The following is an 8944-nucleotide window of genomic DNA, read 5'->3' as shown; positions in this document are numbered from 1 at the left end:
GGCGGCGTTGCTAACTAGCTAACAGCTGACTCTGTTTATGTGTGTGTCCAGCTGTCCAATTCAGTGCATCGTTACATCAGTAACTTCCAGATTGTAGACAACCTGAGTGACAGAGGCTCCCTGATCATTCACCTGTTCAAAGTAACATCACTGTATTTATAATTATTATTCTATGTCATATCATTTTATGTTATTCATATGCTTTTCTTTTTTTCCAAGAAGCAGGTTTCTCAATGCTCAGTAAATAAGTCATTATGACCACAGTCAACAATCTGAGGCGGTTTTAGGCTATTACACAAAACCGGCTTATTGGTACCAAAGCCACGGTTCAGAACTCAGACTTGCTAAATCGGTGTTGGTGTAGTGCAGTGTAGGGCTGCAGCCAGAGTACTGACGATAGTTAGCAAGAGAGATCATATTTCTCCTATGCTGGTTTCTCTTCATTGGCTTCCTGTGAAATGTAGAATAGAATTCAAAATCCTTCTTCTGACATATAAAGCTCTTAACAACCAATCTCCATCATATCTTAAAGACCTGATAGTACCATATTATCCTAGCAGAACTCTTCGCTCTCAGACTGCAGGCTTACTCGGAGAAGCGACCTGTAACTTCTCTCTAAAAGTAGAATGGGAGGCGGAGCCTTCAGTTATCAGCTCCTCTCCTGTGGAACCAGCTCCCAGTTTGGGTTCCGGAGGCGGACACCCTCTCTAATTTTAAGACCAGGCTTAAAACCTTCCTTTTTGACAAATCTTATAGTTAGGACTGACTGGGGGACCCCGAGGGGGTCAGCTGGAGTCTTCCTCTTGGACGTCCCTTAGTTCTGCCCCTAGTTCTGCTGCTACAGGCCTAGGCTGCTGGAGGACCTCTCTGGATGCACTGAGCCCTTCTCTATCTAGCATTATATACAATGGTATACCATAAATATATATACCATTATTGCATTACACTCACTCTGTTTCTCCCTGTGTCCTTTCTCCGAGTGTCCCTGATCCCAGAGCTGGATGCTTCAGATCTGTGGCGGTTCTCCCACCAACTGGCCTAATCTCCATCTGTGGGATGCTGCTGCTGCTGACCTTCCTCCAGCCCACTGCTTCCAGCTGCCCATTTCCATCAATCTACTCTGCATCACCCTCACTATACTTGATTTGCTCGTCTACATATTTTTGAATTTACCACCAGCTATATATGTAGTATATTTAATGCCAGAGCCATACACCGTAGCAGTAAACTATAATCAGTTTCCAGCCCCGAGGGATATATGCGCAGATTTTTTTAAATACCATGTAGAAGACTATATACAGGAAGATGAGGTATCAGTTCTTGCACATAGATATACAACAGTCCTTTATTACTCCCCAGGTCGGGGGAAATTTCCAGTGTTAGAGCAGCAAAAATCTTTCAGAGCAGCACTAACTACAGTTTGCTACAGTAAAGATAATAATTATAATAACAATGATATATATACAAGAATGAAAAATGAATAAATACCCTATTACTACACTATAAGTGACATCAGCATAAAGTGGCTTGTGGAATACATGTAATTGTAAAAGTGCAGAAAATGCCAGCCGTGCAAGGAGTTGTGGAGATTTTCTCAAAACAGGTGAGTCCCTGTGAATATGACCAAAATATGAGATAAAACTACCAGAAACATGTACAAAATGGCCAAAATATGATTGGTTGATAATGTATCAGTGTTGTTATTGATTATTGATCGGTTGCAGGGACAGAGATTTGTGTCTGAGTCTCTGCTGTCATCTAATCGCTCTCATGTAAGATCGTGTCACAGGAGGGGCCGCTACTGACCTCTTGTGGACACAGGCGGTAACGACACGACATTATTACTAACGGTATAGCTGGCGACATTACAGGTGAGCAGCACTTCCTGTTCATCTTCAACGTAAAAGCATCTTTCTTTATTGTACATTTTATGTCAAACGTATTATTAAGCGATTTAGGTCGATTCAGAAGGATCTCTGGTGTAAACCAAGTCGTATTTGACGACAGCTAGCCTCTCCACTTGCTCCGATTACTTTTGTTGTAGTCCGAGTCACGTCCAAACAGGAAACGAATCCACAACGTAGCTAATGACAATCTATAGCTGCATCTCCGTGATGGCAGCGTTAGCGAGCTAGCAGCTAATCAGAAGCTAGTGACAAGCTAACTCCAGCGCTACCAGCAGCGTCTCTTTAAAAGGTGCTGATCACGATATCAGGCTGAAACATTAGACCTGGGACAGGAAACGGAGCTAGAGCTCTGTGTCTTGGAGAGAATTGATTTTAGAGCTACGTGTGTTAAGGTATTAGTCCGTGTCATAACAAACCCTCGTTAGCACTTCCGCTAGCTCGGCTAACACTTCCGGTCACGAATGCATCTGTACATTACCTATAACGTGTTCATTTTTGAACGTATAGTGACAACAAACACAATTTGAGGGAGTCGACAAGCTAGTGGTCCATAAATACATTTTGGTTCATACTGCAGATTCTTCTGAGTCTCACAAAACCACGTTTTAGCCTAAGAGCATTACGATAGTTTTACGTTGAAACAGGAAGTGCTGCTTCTCTGTAATGTCGCCAGCTTTGCCTCAAATAATAATAGTGTCGTTACCGGCTGTGTCCGCCAGAGGGCAGTAATGTGTACAGTAAAGATTTAGTGACTTTAGGGGTCATTTTGAATGTTTTTATGGCTATTTTTGCTTCAGTTTGTTCATGTTTTGTCTCATATTGTTACTTTAGTGACTTTAGGGGTCCTTTTGCATGTTTTTATGGTTATTTTTGCTTCAGTTTGTTCATTTTGTGCCTCGTATTGTTACTTTAGCGACTTTAGGGGTAATTTTGCATGTTTTTATGGCTATTTTTGATTCAGTTTGTTCATTTTTGGTCTTACATTGTTACTTTAGTTACTTTAGGGGTCATCTTGCATGTTTTAATGGCTATTTTATTATTCAGTTTGTTCATTTTTTGTCTCATATTATTATCATAGCAGAGGCTCATGGGTAATGTGGTTCTGAGGCAGCTTGGAGCAGAGGCTCATGGGTAACGTGTCTCTGAGCCAGCCAGGAGCAGAGGCTCATGGGTAACGTGGTCCTCTGTTTCCAGTCTTTATGCTAAGCTAGGCTAACAGTTCTAACCTCTTTCCAGTCTTTATGCTCAGCTAGGATAGCTGTTTTCCTCTGTTTCCAGTCTTTATGCTAAACTAGGCTAACAGTTCTAATCTGTTTCATCTTTCTGCTAACCTATGCTAACAGTTCTAACCTGTTTCCAGTCTTTATACTAAGTTAGGCTAACAGTTCCCACCTGTTTCCAGTCTTTATGCTAAGCTAGGGTAGCTGTTTTCCTCTGTTTCCAGTCTTTCTGCTAACCTGGGCTTACAGTTCTAACCTGTTTTGTATTCCTGATAATCTAGGCTAACAGTTCTAACCTGTTATGTCTTTCTGCTAACCTAGGCTAACAGTTCTAACCTGTTTTGTCTTTCTCCTAATCTAGTGTAGTATCTGATATGAGTTCTGATAGTTGTTGACCATAGAGTGAACTTTTAACTAACAGGTGGTAGTAAGTACTGAGGAATGTGTTTTCGGCTCCAGAAACTCTATGCTGTGTTGACATTGGGGTCCACTGTTAACCTATAGCTGACCTGTGACCCTTAGGAATGTGCAGAGTAGGGGGTTTTTGTCTGAGGAGGTGTTGTTCTTGAGTAGGGGTTTAAACCAGATGTTGTAATTCTATCCTTTACCAGAGGGTATAAAATGACCACCAGCCCTTTGTTCAAGTGGGATTTTCATATTGGCTGGGAAACTCTCCACAGGCAGACCATGGTGCCTGTTCAGATGCTGTCTTATTTATGTAATAAATTATATTATAAACGTAACAGTGTCAATGGACGTTTTCTTCAACATCTACACATCCTTGAGGTTTAAGAGAAACTACGACAAAAAGTGGCGACGAGGATGGGATCAGTTTGTGGTCTCCTTTGAGGTCACCGACAGCTCCAGCGCACTTTTCCACCGCTTCAGAGAAGGAGAAGAGAGAAAGGACCGGTCAGAGAGAGAGGAGTGAGTATGTTTCTCTCACAATGTGGGGTGCTGGTTAGTGCGTGGAAGCTGAGGGTGCTTGGCTGCACTGTAAAGGATCATGTGTGCATATGCCAGGATGTGTTGAGGTTTAGGATAGCGTTCGGTCTAAATTGGGGGGTTTATTGATAGATAAAAGTTGAGTTACAAGAAAAAGAGTTTATAGAGTATAAGAGAGAGAGTTCAGAAGTGAAGAGAGATGAGGCTGCAGCAATAGAGTAGAGAAGAGAAATAGAAGTTGAAATGTTGAAGTTGAAGCGGTAAATGTAGAATAGCAGAACTAGTAACGATGGAGCAAGCTAAATAACCATGCAAGTTTAATGAGACAGGCCTGAATCTTGTTAAGGGTAAGACGTGTAAATTAGATGCTTTAAGTGCAAGTTGGCTTTTGAGTAGTCGAATTGGTGTATAGAAAAAGAAGAGGACAGAGTGGATTTTACCTTTGGGCCCAGAGGTCAATTGGCAAAGTGAAAATATAGAGATGAAGAGAGACCAAGTGAAGAAGAGGAAAAGAGGCCTGAAGAAATAGAGTTTGAGAAGAAGAGGAATGAGGATGACAAGGGAAGCCGCAGATTTGGACAAAGCCCTCTGGGAGGCAGGTAGCTCTGGCCACAAACCCTGTTATGTGAATAGTCTACATGTAGCAGGTCGGTTCATAGAACTGGGGATATAATGAATATATTCAATCGTAAATAAGTTCCCTCTCAAGTTCCCACCGAAAGACGTCACGGTGTCCGAAGCAGCTTCTCGATTGGATGATTTATATCCCAGAATGGTAGCACAAATTTAGATGATAAGAGAAAGAGAGAGTTGAAGGAGCGGCTCAAGCATGCTTTTAGGATTTGTGTGAATGACTTGATGCTGGGATTGGATGCTGAGAGTGTTGTGGATGAGGTTGAGTAGGCCTATGTGTTTTATTTTGTGAGGTTGATTTGTTTGATAGTGTGTTGAATGTGGGTGCTTTATTCTGTGAGTTTGTGTCGGCGCCTATGTCTGCATCTGGGTGTGGGTCTGGAGTGCACGCCAGCCCCTCCCTGATGTGTGTGTCTGTGTCTGTCTGTGTGTGTGATGCTGCAGCGACTGTGTGTGTGGAAGAATTTTGGCCAAAATGAAACAGATAATGAATACATAGATGAATATAGGGGATATTTCTGATTGAGTCGACTTTTGTAACTGATATGGATATATATATATATATATATATATATATATGTAGAGAGAGAGAGAGAGAGAGAGAGAATAGACTTCTTATTAAGTAGATAGATATAGAGAGAGGTTGTTGCCTCCTCAGTGTTGAATACCTATGATCCCTTCTGCAGGGGGGACGTTTATGAAGTTGCTGAATCCGTATGAGCCTTATGAGAGGACTATTGTGAATTGATAATATATCTGAGCCTTATAGTGGATGTATACATCTGATGAATATAAGGGAGCCTTTGCTGAGTCTGAGGAGAAGTAGAGACTCTTGAGGGAATTTATTAGTTGGGGGACAATTAAATGACCTAAATGTTGATGAAGAGATGAGTGCAAATTGCAATGAGTGGTTTTTTGGGGTGATGTGGAAGATTGATGGTGATCATATGACATTAACCCTTTGTTTTGTTTTTCCAATGTTCGACTGTGATGTGTGAGAATTGTGGAGGAGACTGAGGAGATGGAATGCGTCTGAATCCGATCCTCCAAGAGGACAGATGAGAGGACAGCTGATGGTGCTCTACATGAGCTGAAGCTTTGTGGATGACAGCATGTGTGGCTCTGGTGTCTGACGTCATCAAGGCTAGTGTGATTTTATCCACAAACTGTTTTTGATGTTATTTTGCTTATGTACACATCTGTTTATTGATGATATTGGGGACATATTTAGTCTGTTCACATATCGGTCCACGGTGTTTCCTTCAGTTTGGGGTTAATGAAGCACATCTGTGTATACATAGAGGGGATGTTTTGATTATTGGAGAGGAAGCTTGGCAACAGACTGACCATCTGAGGCATTTAAGTGATTAGTAGATCATTAGTGATTGAGATGATTGTTGAACATTTGTAGAGAGGTTGATTTGGCTTGAAGGCTGTTGAGTGCATGATGTCAAAGATGGAGCGTGAAGTTAGGGGAGTGATTACGCCGGTTGATGTAGTCCAAAGGAGCAATCCGCTTGTTGAAGGTATTGCAGAGATGTCAGGGAAGTGGAGCAAGCGATGGCCTGATATCGACCGACCTTGGCCGGTAGAGGGGACTCTCAATCCTGATGTGATAGAGACGATGCAGGTGCTGGTGTCCACCCATAAAGCAGGCCAGAAGAAAGGGAAGAAAGGACAGAGACGCATGGAGAGGAGACAGATGGAGCTGGGTATGCTGAAGTTGTTTGAAAATGAAGGACAGAAGTTGTTGAAGGCTGTGAAGGAAAGGAGAGAGCAGAAGGTCAAGGAAGCAGAGCAGCTAGTGGAGAAGATTGATGCACCTTTCTCACATGTGGCTTCAATGAAGAAGCCCCCACCTAATGAAAGGGGGGTGACTGTTGCATCAGAGATGAGACTGTTGGAGGATATGATCCAGTAGTGAGAAGGATTTTGGCTAGAGCAGAGATGAGAGAGTGCAGAGAGGAGGTCTAGGAGAGAAGGAGACTGATGAGAGTGAGGATGGAGACAGTGATGGAGATTCTGAGAGTGAGAGACAGTGGGCTTTAAGAGAAGTTGAGAGTAGGAAAGGAAAGGTGTCAGATAGGATGTGTCCAGTGGTTGTTAGAGGCCAGAATCTGGAATACAAGCCTTGGCAGAATACTGATATGTCAGATATACTTGAGAAGTTGCCGACTCTTCATGATGGGGCATATCCTTGGATTTCGAAGCTTGAGGAGGTCCTGGTGGGAACACAACCTGCCAGGGGAGACATTAAGCGACTCTTAGCTAGTCTCCTGGGACTTCCTGTGATGGAGGAGATCCTACAACAGGTGGGTCTTAACAGATATGTTGCAACTGCAGTGAATGATGCAGATCTCTTTGCTGCAAGTAGAGGTAGGATGTGGAGAGCATTGAGAGATACGTTCCCAACGAACATACATCCTGATAATATTTTGGTTGAGCCACTGGGTCCAGAGGAGAATCCGAGGGCCTATGTGTCGGGGGCTCATCAGATGTGGAGAAATGTCACAGGAAATGACCCAGAAGTGAACCAGATGGAGAAGTTGATTCTGCGAAGTAAAATACAGAGGGGGTTGCCACTGCCAGTGAGGAGTAGATTGGCAGAAGTGGTTTCTCTGGGGAGCATGATGAGAGCTGCCTATACTGATCATGTGGCTCATCTGGTGGAGCTACACAGGAAGAAGGAGCATGCTCAGAAACAGCAGGACGAGGAGATGCTTAGGAAACTACATCAGATGCAGCTGGTGGAATGTAGGAGAGAAGCTTGTAGTGAGTAGTGGTTATAGAGGAGTGAGTCTGAATCCTGAGAGCAACATATATCTACAGTCAGTGAAACAGCCAGAGGATTCTTATTGTATGATAGATGATTTGAGAGTATAGTGCCTGATTTTGTAGTAGATTTTTCAGTGTTCCGCTAAGTGTGGAGACATTACATAGTTCTCATATTTGTTATACATATTGGAAGATGACTTGGATACTCAGTCCGTTGCTAAGTTGTTGCTAAGTGTTTGTTAAGTTGGTTGTTAAGTTTGATGTTTGGGGTGTCACTTACAATAGAGATGTCCAAACCTTAAGGGGATTTAGTTTGATCAAAGGGGGGACTGCAAGATGTCCTATGTATGATGTTGTTGGTTGCAAGATACTGGTGGATGATTTGTTTCTTCCTAGAACACTGAGGGGAGAGAGTGGCTGTGGTGCAGAGATTCCTGCAGCCGAGTGGACTCAGATGTTCACATGTGGACAATGGAATGGACAAAGAGAAAGGAGGGAGAATCCTGAATGAGGACACTGCAGTGGCATACTACGACATCAGAAGATGAAGCTGCTGAAGAGCGACAGTTTGATATATTGATGTGTTCTTATGTATGCTTACAGGATTGGATGTTGTTTCATCATGTATGATCTGTTTTATTATGAGAGGTTTACTCTTGCTTACATTTTCCTACATAGGGGAAATATTTGAATTGTGATAATGCTAGTATGTCTAGTTTAGGGGGTTTCTATAACTCTATGATGGATGTGAATTGTTTATGAAAAGGGGATGTTTTCTCCTAGGAGGTGAGTACATTGGGATCTCAGGTGTTTTGTTTTTTTCGATTGTTTAGGGACAGTTATGTTAGGCAGGAAGAGGTCCACTGAAGGGTACGATGGGTCGACCAGCCTGACTTTGGACACTTTTTGAGTTTTATTTCTGTGACTCCCAAATGTATTTGCTTTCACTTATTTCACAGAATCTTTTGAACCTCTTTTCTGATTGGGTTGGAGTACCATATGTGGTCGCCTAGGCAGAGGGACCGTGAGAGAATTTTCCTGTCTTGATTGTTTGATGGATAATTTGGGAAAGATAGCTGCCAGGCAGGTTTTTCGCTCTCACACTCCATAAATTTTCTATGTTGCTAAGCTTGTGCCATGATTAGCATGGACAGAAGAAAAGTCATAAACATTCTGTGTGTGACTCTTATGTACTCAATATTACGATAATTAGCGAGACAAATGTCTCGAAGGGGGGAAATATGTAGTATCTGATCTGATATGAGTTCTGATAGTTGTTGACCATAGAGTGAACTTTTAACTAACAGGTGGTAGTAAGTACTGAGGAATGTGTTTTCGGCTCCAGAAACTCTATGCTGTGTTGACATTGGGGTCCACTGTTAACCTATAGCTGACCTGTGACCCTTAGGAATGTGCAGAGTAGGGGGTTTTTGTCTGAGGAGGTGTTGTTCTTGAGTAGGGGTT

At 42.6% G+C, this 8944-nt stretch overlaps 1 pseudogene; it reads left to right on the top strand.

Moving 5' to 3' along the window:
- LOC118469247 (ATP-binding cassette sub-family C member 4-like) overlaps nt 1-8944 on the top strand; it is a 43168-nt pseudogene that overhangs the window by 4154 nt on the left and 30070 nt on the right.

Source organism: Amphiprion ocellaris, chromosome 7 (genome assembly GCF_022539595.1).
Source record: "Amphiprion ocellaris isolate individual 3 ecotype Okinawa chromosome 7, ASM2253959v1, whole genome shotgun sequence".
NCBI classification, from domain to species: Eukaryota; Metazoa; Chordata; class Actinopteri; family Pomacentridae; genus Amphiprion; species Amphiprion ocellaris.
Note: the sequence above shows the minus strand (reverse complement) of the source record. Positions and strands in the feature narration are given on the sequence as shown.